Genomic DNA, 21,112 nt, shown 5'->3' with positions numbered 1-21,112 from the left:
CTATTTTCTCTGACGTCCTAGTGGATGCTGGGAACTTCGTAAGGACCATGGGGAATAGCGGCTCCGCAGGAGATTGGGCACAAAAGTAAAGCTTTAGGACTACCTGGTGTGCACTGGCTCCTCCCCCTATGACCCTCCTCCAAGCCTCCGTTAGATTTTTGTGCCCGGCCGAGAAGGGTGCACACTAGGGGCTCTCCTGAGCTTCTTAGTGAAAGTTTAGTTTTAGGTTTTTTATTTTCAGTGAGACCTGCTGGCAACAGGCTCACTGCATCGAGGGACTAAGGGGAGAAGAAGCGAACCTACCTAAGTGGTGGTTGCTTGGGCTTCTTAGGCTACTGGACACCATTAGCTCCAGAGGGACCGAACACAGGCCCAGCCTCGGAGCTCGGTCCCAGAGCCGCGCCGCCGGCCCCCTTACAGAGCCAGAAGCAAGAAGAGGTCCGGAAAAATCGGCGGCAGAAGACATCAGTCTTCAACAAGGTAGCGCACAGCACTGCAGCTGTGCGCCATTGTTACTCAGGCACACTTCATACTTCGGTCACTGAGGGTGCAGGGCGCTAGGGGGGGGCGCCCTGAGCAGCAATGTAAACACCTTGGCTGGCATAAATACACCACATATAACCCCCAGGGCTATATGGATGTATTTTAACCCCTGCCAGAACTCACCAAAAAGCGGGAGAAAAGGCCGCCGAGAAGGGGGCGGAGCCTATCTCCTCAGCACACGGGCGCCATTTTCCATCACAGCTCCGCTGGAAGGACGTCTCCCTGACTCTCCCCTGCAGTCCTGCACTACAGAAAAGGGTAAAGAGAGGGGGGCACTAATTTGGCGCAGTTTTAATACTAACAGCAGCTATAAAGGGAAAAGCACATTTTATAGTGGTATTCCTGTCTATATATAGCGCTCTGGTGTGTGCTGGCATACTCTCCCTCTGTCTCCCCAAAGGGCTAGTGGGGTCCTGTCCTCTATCAGAGCATTCCCTGTGTGTGTGCGGTGTGTCGGTACGATTGTGTCGACATGTTTGAGGAGGAAAATGAGATGGAGGCGGAGCAATTGCCTATTATAGAGTTGTCACCCCCTAGGGAGTCGACACCTGAGTGGATGAGCTTATGGAAGGAATTGCGTGACAGTGTCAGCTCTTTACGACAGACAGTTGACGACATGAGACAGCCGGCTACTCAGCTTGTGCCTGTCCAGGGGTCTCAAACGCCATCAGGGGCTTTAAAACGCCCGTTACCTCAAATGGCAGACACAGACACGGATACTGATTCCAGTGTCGATGATGAGGAGACAAACGTGACTTCCAGTAGGGCCACACGTTACATGATTGAAGCAATGAAAAATGTATTGCATATCTCTGATAATACAAGTACCACTAAAAAGGGTATTGTGTTTGGTGAGAAAAAACTGCCTGTAGTTTTTCCTGTATCCGAGGAATTAAATGAAGTGTGTGATGAGACGTGGGTTTCCCCCGATAAAAAACTGATAATTCCTAAAAGGTTATTGGCATCATACCCTTTCCCGCCAGAGGATAGGGCACGTTGGGAAACACCCCCTAGGGTGGATAAAGCGCTCACACGCTTGTCTAAACAGGTAGCACTACCCTCTCCTGATACGGCCGCCCTAAAGGAACCTGCCGATAGAAAGCAGGAGAATATCCTAAAATGTATATACACTCACACGGGTGTTATACTGCGACCAGCAATCGCCTCAGCCTGGATGTGCAGTGCGGGCGTGGCGTGGTCGGATTCCCTGACTGAAAATATTGATACCCTAGATAGGGACAGTATATTACTGACTATAGAGCATTTGAAAGATGCATTTTTATATATGCGTGATGCACAGAGGGATATTTGCTGACTGGCATCAAGAGTTAGCGCGCTGTCCATTTCTGCAAGAAGAGGTTTATGGACGCGGCAGTGGTCAGGTGATGCGGATTCTAAAAGGCACATGGAAGTATTGCCTTATAAGGGGGAGGAGTTATTTGGGGTAGGTCTATCAGACCTGGTAGCCACGGCAACTGCTGGAAAATCCACATTTTTACCCCAGGTAGCTTCTCAACCTAAGAAGACGCCGTATTATCAGGCGCAGTCCTTTCGGCCCCATAGGGCAAGCGGGCAAAAGGCGCCTCATTTCTGCCCCGTGGCAGAGGGAGAGGAAAAAGGCTGCAGCAAACAGCCAGTTCCCAGGAACAAAAGCCCTCTCCCGCCTCCGCAAAGTCCTCAGCATGACGCTGGGGCTTTACAAGCGGACTCGGGCACGGTGGGGGCCCGTCTCAAGAAGTTCAGTGCGCAGTGGGCCCACTCGCAAGTGGACCACTGGATCCTTCAGGTGGTATCTCAGGGGTACAAATTGGAATTCGAGACGTCTCCCCCTCGCCGTTTCCTAAAGTCTGCTTTACCGACGTCTCCCTCAGACAGGGAGGCAGTATTGCAAGCCATTCACAAGCTGTATTCCCAGCAGGTGATAATCAAGGTACCCCTCCTGCAACAGGGAAAGGGGTACTATTCCACACTATTTGTGGTACCGAAGCCGGACGGCTCGGTGAGACCAATTTTAAATCTAAAATCCTTGAACACTTACATACAAAGGTTCAAATTCAAGATGGAGTCACTCAGAGCAGTGATTGCAAACCTGGAAGAAGGGGACTATATGGTCTCTCTGGAGATACTCCTTCGAAAGAAGGGAGTTTTAGTTATCCCTTACTTGGACGATCTCCTGATAAGGGCAAGATCCAGGGAACAGTTGGAAGTCGGGGTAGCACTATCTCAGATAGTGCTGCGGCAGCACGGTTGGATTCTCAATATTCCAAAATCGCAGCTGATCCCGACGACACGCCTTCTATTCCTAGGGATGATCCTGGACACAGTCCAGAAAAAGGTGTTTCTCCCGGAGGAGAAAGCCAGGGAGTTATCCGAGCTAGTCAGAAATCTCCTAAAACCAGGCCAAGTCTCAGTGCATCAATGCACAAGGGTCCTGGGAAAGATGGTGGCTTCTTACGAAGCAATCCCATTCGGCAGATTCCACGCAAGAACCTTCCAGTGGGATCTGCTAGACAAGTGGTCCGGGTCGCATCTTCAGATGCATCAGCGGATAATCTCGTCACCAAGGACAAGGGTGTCTCTCCTGTGGTGGTTGCAGAGTGCTCATCTTCTAGAGGGCCGCAGATTCGGCATTCAGGACTGGGTCCTGGTGACCACGGATGCCAGCCTGAGAGGCTGGGGAGCAGTCACACAGGGAAGAAATTTCCAGGGCTTGTGGTCAAGCCTGGAGACATCACTTCACATAAATATCCTGGAGCTAAGAGCCATCTACAATGCTCTAAGTCTAGCAAGACCTCTGCTTCAAGGTCAGCCGGTGCTGATCCAGTCAGACAACATCACGGCAGTCGCCCACGTAAACAGACAGGGCGGCACAAGAAGCAGGAGGGCAATGGCAGAAGCTACAAGGATTCTTCGCTGGGCGGAAAATCATGTGATAGCACTGTCAGCAGTGTTCATTCCGGGAGTGGACAACTGGGAAGCAGACTTCCTCAGCAGACACAACCTCCACCCGGGAGAGTGGGGACTTCACCCAGAAGTCTTCCACATGATTGTGGACATGATGGCGTCCCGCCTCAACAAAAAACTAGACCGGTATTGCGCCAGGTCAAGGGACCCTCAGGCAATAGCTGTGGATGCTCTGGTAACACCGTGGGTGTACCAGTCAGTGTATGTGTTCCCTCCTCTGCCTCTCATACCCAAGGTACTGAGAATCATAAGAAGGAGAGGAGTAAGGACTATACTCGTGGCTCCGGATTGGCCAAGAAGGACTTGGTACCCGGAACTTCAAGAGATGCTCACAGAGGAACCGTGGCTTCTACCTCTAAGAAGGGATCTGCTCCAGCAGGGACCCTGTCTGTTCCAAGACTTACCGCGGCTGCGTTTGACGGCATGGCGGTTGAACGCCGGATCCTGAAGGAAAAAGGCATTCCGGATGAAGTCATCCCTACCCTGATCAAAGCCAGGAAGGATGTAACCGCACAACATTATCACCGTATTTGGCGTAAATATGTTGCGTGGTGCGAGGCCAGGAAGGCCCCTACAGAGGAATTTCAACTGGGTCGTTTCCTGCATTTCCTGCAAACAGGACTGTCTATGGGCCTAAAATTAGGGTCCATTAAGGTTCAAATTTCGGCCCTGTCGATTGTCTTCCAGAAAGAACTGGCTTCAGTTCCTGAAGTTCAGACGTTTGTCAAGGGGGTACTGCATATACAACCTCCTTTTGTGCCTCCAGTGGCACCTTGGGATCTCAATGTAATTTTGGGGTTCCTAAAATCACATTGGTTTGAACCACTCACCACTGTGGACTTAAAATATCTCACATGGAAAGTGGTAATGCTGTTGGCCCTGGCTTCAGCCAGGCGTGTCTCAGAATTGGCGGCTTTATCCTATAAAAGCCCTTACCTAATTTTTCATACGGACAGGGCAGAATTGAGGACTCGTCCTCAATTTCTCCCTAAGGCGGTTTCAGCGTTTCACCTGAACCAGCCTATTGTGGTACCTGCGGCTACTAGGGACTTGGAGGACTCCAAGTTGCTGGACGTAGTCAGGGCCCTGAAAATATATGTTTCCAGGACGGCTGGAGTCAGGAAATCTGACTCGCTGTTTATCCTGTATGCACCCAACAAGCTGGGTGCTCCTGCTTCTAAGCAGACTATTGCTCGTTGGATTTGTAGTACAATTCAGCTTGCACATTCTGTGGCAGGCCTGCCACAGCCAAAATCTGTGAAAGCCCATTCCACAAGGAAGGTGGGCTCATCTTGGGCGGCTGCCCGAGGGGTCTCGGCGTTACAACTTTGCCGAGCAGCTACTTGGTCAGGGGCAAACACGTTTGCTAAATTCTACAAATTTGATACCCTGGCTGAGGAGGACCTGGAGTTCTCTCATTCGGTGCTGCAGAGTCATCCGCACTCTCCCGCCCGTTTGGGAGCTTTGGTATAATCCCCATGGTCCTTACGGAGTTCCCAGCATCCACTAGGACGTCAGAGAAAATAAGAATTTACTTACCGATAATTCTATTTCTCGTAGTCCGTAGTGGATGCTGGGCGCCCATCTCAAGTGCGGATTGTCTGCAATACTTGTACATAGTTATTGTTACAAAAATCGGGTTATTATTGTTGTGAGCCATCTTTCCAGAGGCTCCTCTGTTATCATGCTGTTAACTGGGTTCAGATCACAGGTTGTACGGTGTGATTGGTGTGGCTGGTATGAGTCTTACCCGGGATTCAAAATCCTTCCTTATTGTGTACGCTCGTCCGGGCACAGTATCCTAACTGAGGCTTGGAGGAGGGTCATAGGGGGAGGAGCCAGTGCACACCAGGTAGTCCTAAAGCTTTTACTTTTGTGCCCAGTCTCCTGCGGAGCCGCTATTTCCCATGGTCCTTACGGAGTTCCCAGCATCCACTACGGACTACGAGAAATAGAATTATCGGTAAGTAAATTCTTATTATTTACTTTATACTAGCAGGCATGCTAGCAAATCTGTCAGTCTGCTAGTTTTTCTAATGTGCATGCTTACCTACTGTATAGTGACTGAAACCTATTTTGCATTTACAACACCGATTGGAAATAGCAGGGTTTGTGCAAGCATAGCCAAAGTACATTAATGACGTGTTTGTGCAAATGCGTCATAAGTTGACCTTAATAAAAGATGCATATGCACCTGTTAGGAGGTGATTCACTTTACTGGTGCTTGAACCTTGTACAAAATACAAAACTGATGATGACAATTGATAGCCATCGAAATGGCTGAGTGAAGTCTACTCTACATACTAAACAAAATTCCCCTTTTTGGGTGCTCATCTTACAATCAAGATTAAGATGCAAATTCTGTCCAGTTCTACGCGAGTCCCCAGTAACTCTAACGGACTTTCTTGAGGATGGTTCAGTTAGCTGTGAGATTCCTTTGTTTCTGCACAAATTACAATCATTACGTAATAATAAAATTGGTAATTTTTGCTACATATATAAAATTTGATGCAATATTAGTCACCAAAATATTGTTAAATAGTTTAAATAACTAGATGGCTTCATTGGTTGTAAGACGCTACTGGCTGCTTCTCCTTCATGTCAGCTAACGACGCTCCATGTGGGAACACAGTGGAGCATTAAAATTATGTAAGAGTTACATTGCAACATTCACTGTATCAGCCGACCACAGTCATTAGCTCCCTGGGCAACGGCATAGATTTTCCTAATGGTAGTGTAGAACCTGCTACCTATCTGTGGGAATACTTGCCTACTCTCCTGGAATGGCCAGGAGGCTTCTGAATCTTTTTGTGGCCCTCCTAGCTGACCTTAACTTGACTATGTACATGGCCACCACTTTTCGAGTAAATTGAGCGTTCTGGTCCAACAGATGGCGTGATTTGCGCTGAATCACATCATCATAGCGATGCACCTGCATTAAAATGCTGGTTATCTCTGCATTGTATAGTGAAGGGCAAGGCCACGATGATGCAGAGGCGTCACCATGCCCCCGCACCTCACACTTATGCCACACCTTACCCCCTGCTGTGCAGACGTGTTTGCCCCCTCCTGGAGAGGGTAGGCTCAATGTTGGCAATTCCGAGTATTCTGAATATACAGTACAAAATTGGGATAACTAGCAGTGTTATAAGCTTTTCTTGTTAAACACACAGAAGACAGAACAGTATTTAGCCACTTTGAGTAAAAAAAAATTAAGAAAACTGCTAGAAATATGCAGGTCTTAATTTATCATGTATATAGATATTATAATTACTTCCTGGTGAAACGGGCGGGACTTGGGATGATGTGTTTTACTGAGAAACGGTTCATTGTGTCCCCATCTGTTCTGCATGATCCACAGTGTGCGGTATTTGTAGGGAGTGGGCTGTGATGGTGCATTTAGAGCTGCCCACACCACCAAACTTTACCCCTCCACCACCTTCCCAATATACTCACTACCGCTATTATAAGCATTGTGGTGGCCCTCCAGAGGTGTTTATGTTTTGATAACACATCTTCTTCAGTCTACACACAATTAGTCTATAAAAAGTACAACACACTTTAAAAGACTTCAACTAAAATCTAATTATTAATTCCTTGCATGTTATGAAAGCCACTCTAATAAATCATTGGTTTTACCATCGGCTTGTTAAGTTTGTTTAACTTACAGGAAGAAAAAGCAATACCTTAAATACAGAAATGTTTAGGCTGCTGCAACCTCTAATCGTGTGTGTGTTAAACCTCTATGAAATGCGTACACGTTGCGTAAGCACACCGTCACGCTGTAAGCACAAAATAGATACACGTGCGGCCTATGCACTTTAACCCCTAACAGGAAAGGAATGCTACACCAATTGTATATGTTATGTTGTGGACCCAACGCAGCAACAAATATTTACTTAAAATGGGGGTACAACAGAAATACAACAATACAAGAGAAAAGGCTACAACCAATGGATACATACATTTTGTTCGCCTGCGCCACCCGGTTCCAGTCCTCAGTCAATCTGGATAGATGACCTTCAGAGAATAGGCTGAGCCCGGCCAGAAGGCTTGGTTTTTATACAATGGTCCAAAGCATGAAACAAAGGAAACTGTAATCTCTTCATCCATAGGTTAAAGGGCTGGTCATTAACAGTACATAAGGGGTCATAGGTCGGTTTGAATAGGTGGGCGATGCCTGGTCCAGGTGCACTTGCAGATGTCCTCCACTGGGTTCCCGCCAAATATCAAGAGTACAGTAAATACAGTGTGATATGAATATTGTATTCCTGCGCATAACTATGCGCAGGAGCATGCTATTATCTGCAAACTGCAATCGAAATATTGCCCTTGAATTACTGTACATGTGGATACCAAACACTATGTTCTGACCTATTTCTGTCCCCTCACATCCTGTAAAGTTGAATATATCATATTGTTCCATTTCTAAAGTAAATGTAACTTGCTGGTGTGGTGTGTGTGGGTTATGTGTAAATTATGCACTATGTGGATTAAATATCAGATATGTCTTTGTGGCTTTTCCATGCGAATGCGTATGCTACCGTATTTACTCATACCACGCGCTAATATGCGGGACTTCGTGAGCCAATATACGTAACGTGCGAGTATGCGCACGCATGGCAGAACAAGCACACGCACGGAGGCCACTCTGTGTGGTGTTCGCACGTGATGCGTGTGGGTCTAATATTTTCGACTTCGACAGGCTAGACTAGTACCTTGTCTCTGGATAAAGTCAGCATAAAGTTGTATCAATGGTACACTGTAGTAGACCTTTGATGCAGATATCCCAACAGTTTCTTAGCCAGAAGCCCTGACAATGCAGTTGATTTGAAGGGTAAGTCCTTGGTGTTACCAATCGCTGTAATGGATCCCAGGAGAAGAAAAGTAAAAGTCCAAATGTTGTCCAGAAAGAAAATGATGGTCTGCAGTAAATTGGTGGCAAGGTAGCAAGGAACAGGCTTAACGCATTTCGCTGGGCAATATGCACCCAGCTTCCTCAGAAGGAAACCAATGATTTATTACAGAGTGGCTTTCGTGATCACATACAAGGAATTAATTATTAGATTTTAGTTGATGTCTTTTAAAGTGTGTTGCACTTTTTTATAAATTAATCGGTGACTTTCTATATGTGGTTATATATACCTTTCGCTTACGTCCTAGAGGATGCTGGGGTTAACATTAGTACCATTGGGTATAGATTGGTCCCTTGGGAGCCATAGGAACTTTAAGAGTTTAATAGTGTGGGCTGGCTCCTCCCTCTATGCCCCTTCTACCAGACTCAGTTTAGAAAATGTGCCCGGTGGAGTCGGTCACAGCTAAGGGAGCTCCATAGGAGTTTTTCTAGTTTTATTATTTTTAATAGAGTTAGGCACAGGGAGGCTGCTGGCAACAGCCTCCCTGCTTCGTAGGACTTAGGGGGGGGGGGGGGGGGGAGTAGTATCCAACCCTCTGAGGTTGATGGCCACTATCTCCGCTGACAGGACACTGAGCTCCTGAGGGTGATGACCGCAAGCCTCCAAGGAGACCGCTCACTCCTGCAGCATGCCGCCACCCCCTAACAGAGCCAGAAGATGTTGGTGATGAGAAGATTGCCGGCAACCCGACCAGCGGGGAACCGGCATGTATGAAGAGCTCGGTGGCAGACTGTGCGGCGCTGTGAGGGGCGCCCTGGGTCAGCGCAAAACCCTACACACTGGTCACTTGGGCTATGAGGGACTCTGTCTGCTGCCAGCAATGAAATTCCTCAGGCCAGTATAATTTTTCAAAGTGCAGTAAGACGCTCCATTACAGGGGCTGGAGCTTCTCCTCAGAGTGGATCCAGCAGCTCATCAGCACCATTTTCTCTCTGCAGATTCACACATAGAGACGCTGACAGGGAGCGCTGACCCTCCACATAACTCCAGCTTTCCTGTGCGGTACCAGGGGGTTATAGAAGGGTGGGAGAGAGTGTTAGTCACTATTTGGCACTGTGTAGCTTATTAAGGTTGCACAGTAAGGGCCAGGCTTTTGTGATATAACGTCCTACTGGGGCGCTGTGTGGGTGCTGGCTCCAATATCTCTGTCTCTCTCTGAAGGTACTTGGGGGAAACTGTGTCTGACATTTTCCTCTGTGTGTGTGTGTGCATATTTCTCACATTACTATGTCCAGGGACTCTGTGTCTTGTGCTGCAGAGTATGTATCTTCCCCAGAGGAATCCATTCCATGTACTCAAGAATGAAATGTCATGTCCCAGCCATCTGAATTCGAACCATTGTGGTGGCTTCACTTAAGGGAATGATATCCCAGATTTCATCTATGATAGCTCATAATGAGACTGAAACGCAGGTTTTGAGAAAATCTGTAGAGGTTTTGTCTGGTTCTGTTCCCACAGCCTCCTCAAACTCCCCCTGGTATATGCCCAAAGAAGCGTGCTCTTGCCCAGATTATGCAGGTTGACACGGATACCAACTCGGAGACGGTGATGGGGATACGTGGGGTGGGGGGGGGGGCATCCATTGCTAAGGAGGTGCAGCTCATGATTGAGGCCATTAGGGATGTGTTGCACATTACTGACAAAACCCCTGAGCTGGTCGAGGAGGCTTACTTTACAGACAATAAGAAAGCTTTCCCAGCGTCTAAGGAGTTAAACGCATTGTTAGAAAAATCCTGGGAAAACCCAGAGAAGAAATTCCAGATCCCAAAGAGGGTTTTTGTGGCTTTTCCCTTTCCTGAGGAGGATAGGAAAAAGTGGGAAAACTCACCTATAGTAGACGCTTCTGTATCTAGACTGTTTAAAAAGGTGGTTTTACCAGTCCCTGGGTCTACCGCGTTGAAAGTACCGGCAGAACGCAAGATTGAGACTACCCTCAAATTCTGCTTCAAGCGTGGTGTTAAGGCCCACTATTGCCTGTGCATGGATTTCTAAAGCATAGTAGAGTGGTCAGGCAAATTACTTGAGGAATTAGATTCTATGGATAGAAGGGACATTGAAATGTTTTTTACGTCACATACAGGATTCGGCTGGTTTCATGGTGGAGGCCATGAAGGACCTGGGTCATCTGAATGCAAGGACGTCTTCCATGGCTGTCTCGGCACGCAGAGGACTCTGGCTACGCCAATGGTCTGCAGATGCTGAATCCAAGAGAAGTGTGGAGAACCTACCCTTCACAGGTCGGGCTCTGTTTGGGGAAGCTTTGGATGCGTGGATCTCCACAGGAACCGCGGGTAAGTCAACCTTTCTTCCTTCTGCCACTCGGACACCGAATACATTTTTTTCTTCATCTACAATGCATTCCATTCGGACCGCTAAGTTTAAGAAATCCACAACCCCTACAACTTTCTTCAGGTTCCCAGGAATAGAAGCCTGGCTCTGTTTCCTCGAAATCCTCAGCATGACGGTGGACCTCCCAGCCTGGAGAGCGGGCAGGTGGGAGCAAGACTCAGACTTTTTAGTCACGTCTGGGTATCATCCGGCCTGTATCCCTGGGTACAGGATATAGTGTCCCAGGGGTACAGGCTGAAATTTCAAGAGCTCCCACCACACAGATTCTTCAAATTAAGCTTACCAGCTTTGCTGACTGAAAGGGCTATTCTACAGGAAGCCATTCAAAAATTGGAAAGGGCAAATTACATTGTTCCGATTCCACCTCATTTGGAAAGCAAGGGTTACTATTCAAACCTATTTGTGTTACCGAAACCGGATGGTTCGGTCAGACCAATTTTAATCCTGAAGTCGCTAAACCCTTATTTGAGGGAATTCAAGTTCAAGATGGAGTCTCTGAGAGCGGTGATCTCACGTCTGGAGGAGGGGGAATTCCTGGTATCCCTGGATATCAAGGATGCATACCTTCACATTACAATTTGTCCGCCTCACATAGGCTTATCTAAGATTTGCACTGCTGGACTGTCATTATCAGTTCCAGGCACTGCCATTTGGCCTCTCCACGGCACCAAGAGTGTTCACCAAGGTGATGGCAGAGATGCTGGTGCTACTCCGCAGATGTGGAGTGAACATAATTCCATATGTGGACGATCTGCTGATACAATCTCTCCCTGGACGATGCTTTTATCAGTCTATTGCTATCACGACTCGACTGCTCAGGGATCATAGATGGATCCTGAATCTTCCAAAAATCACATTTGTAGCCGACAAGGAGATGGTCTTTCCTGGGGATGATCCTCGAAACAGAAGTGCAGAGGGTGTTTCTACCGGTGGAGAAGGCGTTGGTGATTCAGGCGCAGTCAGACAAGGTAACAACGGTGGCTTACATAAACTGACAGGGCGGAATGAAGAGAAGGGCGGCAATGTAGGCGCTGTCCGCAATCTTCATTCCGGGAGTAGACAACTGGGAAGCAGACTTCCTCAGCAGACACGATCTCCATCCAGGAGAGTGGGGACTCCATCCAGAGGTGTTCACGGAGGTAACAAATCTTTGGGGTGTACCTCAAATAGACACGATGGCCTCCCGTCTCAAAAAGAAGCTTCGAAGGTACTGTTCCAGGTCGCGGGATCCACAGGCAGCGGCAGTGGACACCCTTGTAACTCCGTGGGTGTTCAAGTCCGTGTATGTGTTTCCTCCACTTCCACTCATTCCAAGAATTCTAAAATTATAAAGAAAGCAAGAGTTCAAGCTATCCTCATTGCTCCGGACTGGCCAAGAAGAGCTTGGTACGCGGATCTTCTGGGGTTACTACTGGAAGACCCGAGGCCTCTTCCTCTTCGAGAGGACCTTCCGCAACAGATGCCGTTCACTCATCAAGACTTAACGTGGCTACGTTTGACGGCATGGAGGTTGAACGCCAGATCTTAACTCGGAAGGGCATTCCGAACAAAGTTATTCCTACTCTGATACAGGCTAGGAAGAGAGTAACGTCTAAAGATTACCATCGGATTTGGAAAAAGTATGTGTCTTGGTGTGAATCCAAGAAGTGTGTGGATGTGGGCCTGCGTTTGGGATCCATAAAGGTCCAGATTTCGTCCTTATCCATTGTCTTCCAGAAACAATTGGCTGGCTTCTCTGAGGTTCAGACTTTCTTGAAAGGAGTTCTGCACATCCAGCCTCCCTTTCTGCCTCCTGCGGCACCTTTGGATCTTAACGTGGTGTTGCAGTTCCTGCAATCGGATTGGTTCGAGCCTTTACAGGAGGTGGAGGTCAAGTTTCTCACTTGGAAGACTGTCACACTTTGGGCGTTAGCATCTGCTAGATGTGTGTCAGAATTGGGGGCTTTGTCCTGTAAAAACCCTTTCTTGATTTTCCATGAGAATAGAGCTGAGCTCAGAACGCATCAGCATTTTCTTCCAAAGGTTGTGTCAGCTTTTCATATCAACCAACCTATTGTGGTGCCAGTAGCTACTGACTCCTCAATTCCCTCTAAGTCCTTGGATGTTGTGAGGGCCTTGAAGATATATGTAAAGAGAACTGCGCGTTACAGGAAGTCGGAGGCTTTGTTTGTCCTTTATGATCCCAACAAGGTTGGGTATCCTGCTTCTAAGCAGACGATTTCTCGCTGGATCATGTTTACTATTCAGCATGCTTATTCTACGGCAGGCTTGCCGTGTCCAAAATCTGTTAAGGCCCACTCTACTCGTAAGGTGGGTTCTTCCTGGACGGCTGTCTGGGAGGTCTCGGCTTTCCTGCGTTGCCGAACGGCTACTTGGTCAGGGTCGAACACATTTGCTAAGTTCTATAAGTTCGATACTTTGACCTCTAAGGACCTAAAGTTTGGTCAATCAGTTCTGCAGGAGCCTCCGCCCTCTCTCTCCCGTACTGGGAGCTTTGGTACATCCTCATGGTACTAATGTGGACCCCAGCATCCTCTAGGACGTAAGAGAAAATAGGATTTTAGTTACCTACTGGTAAATCCTTTTCACGTAGTCCGTAGAGGATGCTGGGTGCCCGCCCAGCGCTTCGTTATCCTGCAGTTGTTGTTTGGTTCAGTACTGTCTTGTTACTTTATTAAGTACTGCATTGTTAACTGGTTAAGTACTGTTGTTCAGCTATTGCTGAATTGTTCAAGCTGGTTAGCTTGGTTTGCCTTGTTATGTGTGAGCTGGTGTGAACCTCATCACTATCTCTGTATTTTTTTCTCTCGAAGGATGTCCGTCTCCTCGTGCACAGTTTCTAGACTGAGTCTGGTAGGAGGGGCATAGAGGGAGGAGCCAGCCCACACTATTAAACTCTTAAAGTGCCTATGGCTCCCAAGGGACCTGTTTATACCACATGGTACTAATGTGGACCCCAGCATCCTCTACGGACTACGAGAAAAGGATTTACCAGAAGGTAATTAAAATCCTATGTTTTAATTATATAATAAATGTGAGATTATATTTCCGATGCTCTAACTATTTTTTACAGCATAAGCGCTGGTATATTATTTATTTTCTTTATAAATACATTTGAAGTGTGACAGCTATATTACCAGCTTCTTTCAACAGTGCACCATTTTTCTAGTTTTTCTACATACAATTAGTGCATGCACATGCAATTAAATACATTTTGGTTTTGCAGGTGCTCCAAATTAGCTTCAGAAACTAATATTATGACTAACAAATGCGTTTGCCATGCTTTTTCAATAGAGCTAAATGCCAGCCATATGCTTCCTTTGCAGACTGGCATTCAGATGATGAAAATGGTTGTTTGTATCAAAGTAAACCCGTATTTTCCTTTTAAACATACAAAAAATGACGGTCGAAATCCCGACAGCAATTGACCGACAGTCAAAATCCCGACAAGGTCAAAATCCCGACATGGACAAAATACCAACATTTAAAATACCGACAAGATCGAAATACCGACATGTAAAATGCCGACAGGTCAAAATGGCGGCATGAGTTTTTCATGAATTTTTCATTGAAATCGACTTTACTATCCCAGTGGACCTGGATGGGGAATATAATAGTGCCCAAAGCATGGCGAGCGCAGCGAGCCATGCGAGGGTACGCGGTACACTTATATGGTGTCCATGTCGACCTACACACAAAATATGGTGTCCATGTCGACATACACACAAGAAACCAATGAAAACTGCATGTCGGTATTTTGACCTGTCGGCATTTTACATATCAGTACAGGTTGAGTATCCCATATCCAAATATTCCGAAATACGGAATATTCCGAAATACGGACTTTTTTGAGTGAGACTGAGATAGTGAAACCTTTGTTTTTTGATGGCTCAGTGTACACAAACTTTGTTTAATACTCAAAGTTATTAAAAATATTGTATTAAATGAACTTCAGACTGTGTGTATAAGGTGTATATGACACATAAATGAATTCTGTGAATGTACACACACTTTGTTTAATGCACAAAGTTATAAAAAATATTGGCTAAAATGACCTTCAGGCTGTGTGTATATGGTATATATGAAACATAAATGCATTCTGTGCTTAGATTTAGGTCCCATCACCATAATATCTCGTTATGGTATGCAATTATTCCAAAATACAGAAAAATCCGATATCCAAAATTCCTCTGGTCCCAAGCATTTTGGATAAGGGATACTCAACCTGTATATTGACCTTGTTGGTATTTTAAATGTCTGTCTTTTGTCCATGTCGGGATTTTGACCTTGTCGGATTTTGACCGTCAGTCAATTGCTGTCGGGATTTTGATTGGAGGTATTTCATACCGATCCCAACTATGGCCCTCATTCCGAGTTGTTCGCTCGCTAGCTGCTTTTAGCAGCATTGCAAACGCTAGGCCGCTGCCCTCTGGGAGTGTATCTTAGCTTAGCAGAAGTGCGAACGAAAGGTTAGCAGAACTGCTACTAAATAATTCCTTGCAGTTTCTGAGTAGCTCCAGACCTACTCCTAGACTGCGATCACCTCAGTCAGTTTAGTTCCTGGTTTGACGTCACAAACACGCCCTGCGTTCGGCCAGCCAATCCCCCGTTTCTCCAGCCACTCCTGCGTTTTTACCTGGCACGCCTGCGTTTCTTAGCACACTCCCTGAAAACGTCCAGTTTCCGCCCAGAAACACCCACTTCCTGTCAATCACACTACGATCACTCGAGCGTTGAAAAAACGTCACTCGAGCTTGTGTAAATCTCCAAAGTTTTGTGTTAAATTACTTAGCACATGGGCTTAAATTACTTAGCGCATGCGCATTTTCCACCTAATCGCTGCGTTGCAAAAAACGGCAACAAACGAACAACTCGGAATGACCACCCATATGTTAAACAGTAGGACGGGCTTACTAAGGTCTTGGCACCCTTCAGTGATAATTTTAGATTTATCTGATGCCAACTGATAAGACACATACTGCCCAATATGGGTTGTATTTGAAGCCTGGTCAGGGTGTGTTCCAGAGACAGAAGTGTCTAACTGAGCAGCAAACCTCTTCTAAATATATGTTGAAGTGTTATTTCCTTGCTTATTACTTTTGCATTCCCCCCTACCAACGTCCTGCCTTCTCCCATCTGGCTTCTACCCACCCAGATTTTAATAACAAGCAGAAGGCAGATGTTAAGCAAATTTTTTAAGCTGATCGCTTAAGGCTGTCATTGAACATTTAATTTTTTTGTAGTGTGAACTGCATTTACATTATAAATATTTTAAATGTATTGTGTAAAAATATAGTTTTAATTTGCATAATTTAATTTACACTATGTAAATTATGTGTTACAGTAGTGCAGAATAATTGGAGAGCTTGATCCATTCTACAGCTCTATATCTGCGTTAAAAGCAGCCCTGAAATGTTGTTGTGAGTTGGAACGCTGTTGCTCCTGGAACTGGCATCATGTGTGAGGCATTGTGCGAAGGTGCACCTTGAGCTTTGTGGAGCTGTTTCGAAAGCCGGCCTTGTGCAACATATGAAGCTCATGTGCTGGAATGTACATTGTATACAAGCAAAAGTCATTAATTTACACATTTATTTCACTTACTAACACAGTGTTGATGGGCAGCACCTTTTCTTATTAGCTATTTTTATCTGAGCCTAAGGTGAGAGGTGGCTGTGATTAGAGTGATGATTTCTGTTTTCTTAAGCCATGTGCAAAATATGCAGATGTTATTCATTACACAATAAATATTCCGTGCCTCAATATTCACTTGTATTCTTTAAATGTGTAAGATGCCTGACAATGGGCAAAATGAGTGAATAATACATTTAGAAGTAGAAAGTAGTATATACAGATCGCATTTGACCAAATTGCTTGTTTGAATCTATGCCTCAAATAATAAGAATTTAATAGATAACACAAAACGAAATTAATGTTTTGTTTCCATCATGTTCACTATGTGAATGTAGCCACTCAGCAAATATGTTTACTGTCAGAGTTCTGTTTGTACCTATGTAAAAATAGCTGGATTTTTAAAGGACGTTCCATGCAGGGAGGGGATTAAAACCACATGCAGTAATAGGAAACGTCTTGTCATTGCTTGTAGTCAAAGAAGGTTTGTAACGGTGAAATTTGTCTTTTAGTTCTGATGGATAATCTAGAAGCAACTAGTATGCTGGATAGCACCTTGTGCTCACATGCTAATGGTATGTATGATCACTATGGGTTAGATGTAGAATTAAATGCAAGTCTGTTTTGTTGCTGTATCTTGCTTTGTTTTACTAATAGAAATTGTAAAACAATTTTCATTTTTTTTTTTATTAATAGTTTGAATTTCTACTACTTACTAAGACTGGTCTTTGTAAGGCTATATCCACATTATACTCTGTTCTTAACCCGCTGGTAGCACCTGCAGATCATAGTGTTAAGTAGTAAACTAATCTGGAAATACTCTCAGATAAACATTAGCTTCATGTCCAGAGTTCAATAGTAACAAATGCATTTCTATGTTTTGCATACATTGTATCACTTCCCCGAGAATTTGGTTCAGATCTGACTTTAACTGTCCTAAAAGTGGAGCAGCAGGTTATACTTGTTGGCACTTATGGTAGTGTACTGAGGTGTATGGTTTCTGGGTGCAGGTATGGGAGTGTGGGACAGATTGAGAGATGTTTGCTGATCACACAATAGCTGCATCTTTGGACACAGCTACTTTGCGATGATATGCTAATACTGCAGGGGGTGCTATGTGTAAATAGCACTTCCTGCATGTTTCTACGATCTGCTGCTGTGTCTAAAGATGCAATATTGGATCATCTGCTTGAATTTCAGCCATCTTAGTAACCAGGCACACTCCCAAGTGGTTGTAGCATGTTAAGGGCATGGTGTGTACATCAAAAAACCCATAAAGGAAAGGCAACCCCAGCCTAGGATCAAGGAGCCATTGTGTAGACTCCAAGATATGGGAGATAGAGCCTTTTAGCAAACAAAACAGGATATAAAAATAATAAAGATAAATTCAACAAACAGAATTTAGGACTGTACAGACAATAACAATAAGTTAACAGTGGAAGAGCAACATAATTCAAGGTGGGTCAGCCCGTCTGGAGGCCTATAGGACCTGCATCACCAGAACATCCCAGGTATAGACACGTAAGGGAGAATGAGTCCCAACACATAAGGTCAGAAGAAGCGCAATTCCCCAACCGCCAAAGACAAATGTTCCCCCAATCCCAGCAGAAAAAACAGCAGAAAATACACAATGCAAGGTTGATGCGACAAATAATGTCAAAGGAAGTTCCAAGGGAAAGAGTATCGAAAAGACACAAAAGACACACGGATATCGACCATGATTCCAGGATTTGCTTAGGAGCATTGCCCTCCACTCTCTTATGCACAGTGTCCAGGCATATCACAGCAGGAGATTCACAATGTGAGGTTGGTGTGGCGCATAATGTCAATGGAAGTCTCAAAGGAGAAGTTGTCGAGAAATCACAAGGGGCACTGTCAATGACTGATATCGATCCCAATTCCAGGATTTGCTGAGATGCAATCACCCTTCATTCTCTCAGGTATAGCACCGCAGAGGGTGCCGAATCCAAGCAGCCAGGGTATAGAGCAGCATGGAGCTTTGCCAATCGTGCCGCCATCCTAGCCTCTGACTACAAAATAGCTTGAAAAATTTGCGCCATGAGTCTCAAAGTAAAAAAGGAGTCAGGGGGAGTGCTAAGTCACAGAGAGACAACTACAGAGACCGTGAACAGGAGATCCACAGCTTTCAAGAGTGTTAAGCACTGCAGGGGAAATGTCAGGTAAGGAAAGCAGGATATGTGTTTCCCCCACCAGGAATAGCAGGAGATCAGACCTGAAGCAGACAGGAGCAGAGCCAGAAAGCCGCCACAACAGAGGCCCTCTGGGTGAACACAGGAGATCTTCACAGGGCAGTCAGCATCAGAAGGGACAGCGGAGGGTGGCCACGGCACAGAGGGAGGAACACAGGACCATATTGCTCCACTCCCAAGATGGCGGCTGGCGGCTCCAGGAGGAACACAGAGCTAACTTCAGCAGGCATTCGCCGGGAAGGTGAAGGGGCTCCTGCAGAGTAACCAGCGGTGGCAGATACAGCAGAGGGCAGTCAGGACACAGAGGTGAAGCGCAAGCTCAGAACGCCCCATTCCAAAGATGGTGCTGGGCACATGCAGGCCGTCCACAGCTCTGATTCCAGCACTTGTTACACAGACTGGGTGCATCCGAGGGGCTCCAAACACAGCTCAGGAGGAGCAGGTCAAACACAGGTCCAGGGACAGAATACACATCACACCGGGCTGCAGGAGATCGTACAGGATAAATAGGCTAGGGAGCTAGGAGACTCACGTCCTACACCATGCCCAGCTAGGCCACGCCCCCTTTATAAACTTCTTTTGAATGAAACTGTAAACCAAGGGCCTAATTCAGCTCCTGAAGAACCTGAGTCACATAGTGCAAAGTACCAATGTTCAGTACTTTGCGCATGTGCCGGACCCATACTGCACATGTGCCGAGGCTGGGATCTCTTTCAGAAGATGTAAATTTGCAAGCCTGTTTGCAGGAACTGCAGCAGCCATCTTGCATGACCCCATGGGCCACGCAGCCGGTCAGTTGTGTCGCATGTGATCTGATGCTGCATCCTAGGACATAGCACAGATCACTAATGCAAGCAGGGTGCGTCTACTTATATCAAGCACCTCCTGCTGCATTATCATATCTGTGCATCACTATGGCTTCCAAGTAAGCAGCAGTGACACTTCTTCCAACCACATCTGAATCAGGCCCCAAGAGCAATATACAGTATATACAACATCAGAAAGGAACTTCACAAATATCACAAAATCTATTAATTTTAGTATACAGATATGTCCTCATACACTATTGTTATATCCATTCTCGGCGTGCCAGGTCCCATGCGACTCTGCTTTGCGCGAATGTGCATGTTAATTGCAATGAGATGCAACAAAACAGTTCCATGAGACTGCATTGTTCAATTTTCATATGCATCGCTATCTGTGTGTGTCTGAATCTGTATAGGAAGTGTTGCAGTGCAGTAGCTTCAGCTTTTTTTCATACGAAGTTCCATTGTGCTTCATATACAGATTCAGACTCAGTCACACACAGACATACAAGTGTTGCATATAAAATGAATCAAGTAATTTTGTCACAGCTGATTGTGGCTATGAAGCAAATTTGAGCGAAAAAGACATTACACAACTCGGCATGGATCCCTTGTGCTAGGTGTCTTGCATAGGGCCACCATCAATGGCGGACTGTCAGTACAGTTTTTACGCCGGGACAGAGAAGGGGCTCGCCCAGCAGCTGGGCCGCCTCACACTGCTTGCTGACCTAGGCTGATCCACAAGTCCGTGGGGCTGGCTGCAACATTCTGGGCCCTGAGCTACCTCTGTGGCAGAGATTTAAATGCAGGGTTGGTACTAGCCCACGTTAGAGCCTCCCCACACCAAACTCCTACCCAGGGGCCATCGGCCTGTGACAGATAACCGTGGGTGGTGTGGAGAGTTGCTGTAATGTTAAGTTTTGTGTACCCTGTATTGTTTTAATGTGTGCCGTATGTACGGCACTGTAAAACACTTGTGGTGCCTTATAATTAAATTTTAATAATAATTTTATATATCAATAATACATATACAGATAGTATTTGCAGCAGCACTCACCGGCCTTGGTAATAAATAACGATAACTTAGAATTTATTGATTTAACATTTCAGATTTATTAGACCTGTCATCAGAAAATATCTGATGAAAACCCGAAATGTTTGAATCAACCTGTTGTATGTATGGTCCATTTAGGTAATCCATGCCTACTGTATTTATAACCAGGTCTTCCCAAACCTTCAGAATTCCTGTCCCCGTTGGGACTGTGCTCTGTGCTCATGCCTATTTACTGTATATTATTAAACATACTACAATTATATATGAGTTTCTAAAAATAGCACTCAGTGCTGGGTGGCTGTGAAAATAAGAAAAACGCTAATTGAGTGATACCGTATGATGTCACTTATTTATCGCTTTAGGTGTCCTCAATAAGTTGAGTGATCTCCTACATGCACCTAATAGGGGCCCTGAAACTGATTTTAAATGTGTTTAGATTTCTGCTGTTTACTATTGCTGAAATTTGTTTAGTAAGGGAAATGTAGAATATTGTGGTATCAACATTCCCACAGACTTCCTTGCTTTATAATAAACAGGATATGCATTTCCTTTATGACTTTATTTATGATTACTTGTACTTCCTATAATTCTCGCTGCTAGGAGTCAAGATAAGAACTCTTAGTCAAATAAAAGTTTACAAGC

The 21,112-nt window shown here is 45.6% G+C and overlaps 1 protein-coding gene across 1 annotated transcript in view; it reads left to right on the top strand.

Annotated features, from left to right (window-relative positions):
* The window catches only part of TIAM2 (TIAM Rac1 associated GEF 2), a 1,049,207-nt gene that overhangs the window by 352,063 nt on the left and 676,032 nt on the right, over nt 1–21,112 (top strand). The window contains exon 3 of the mRNA XM_063917712.1: nt 16,913–16,975. The gene's annotated coding sequence lies outside the window, so the exon portion shown is untranslated. The remainder of the gene's footprint in view (nt 1–16,912; nt 16,976–21,112) is intronic.

The sequence above is a fragment of the Pseudophryne corroboree genome, chromosome 4, assembly GCF_028390025.1.
Source record: "Pseudophryne corroboree isolate aPseCor3 chromosome 4, aPseCor3.hap2, whole genome shotgun sequence".
NCBI classification, from domain to species: domain Eukaryota; kingdom Metazoa; phylum Chordata; class Amphibia; order Anura; family Myobatrachidae; genus Pseudophryne; species Pseudophryne corroboree.
This window is presented reverse-complemented; position numbering and strand designations above follow the sequence as displayed.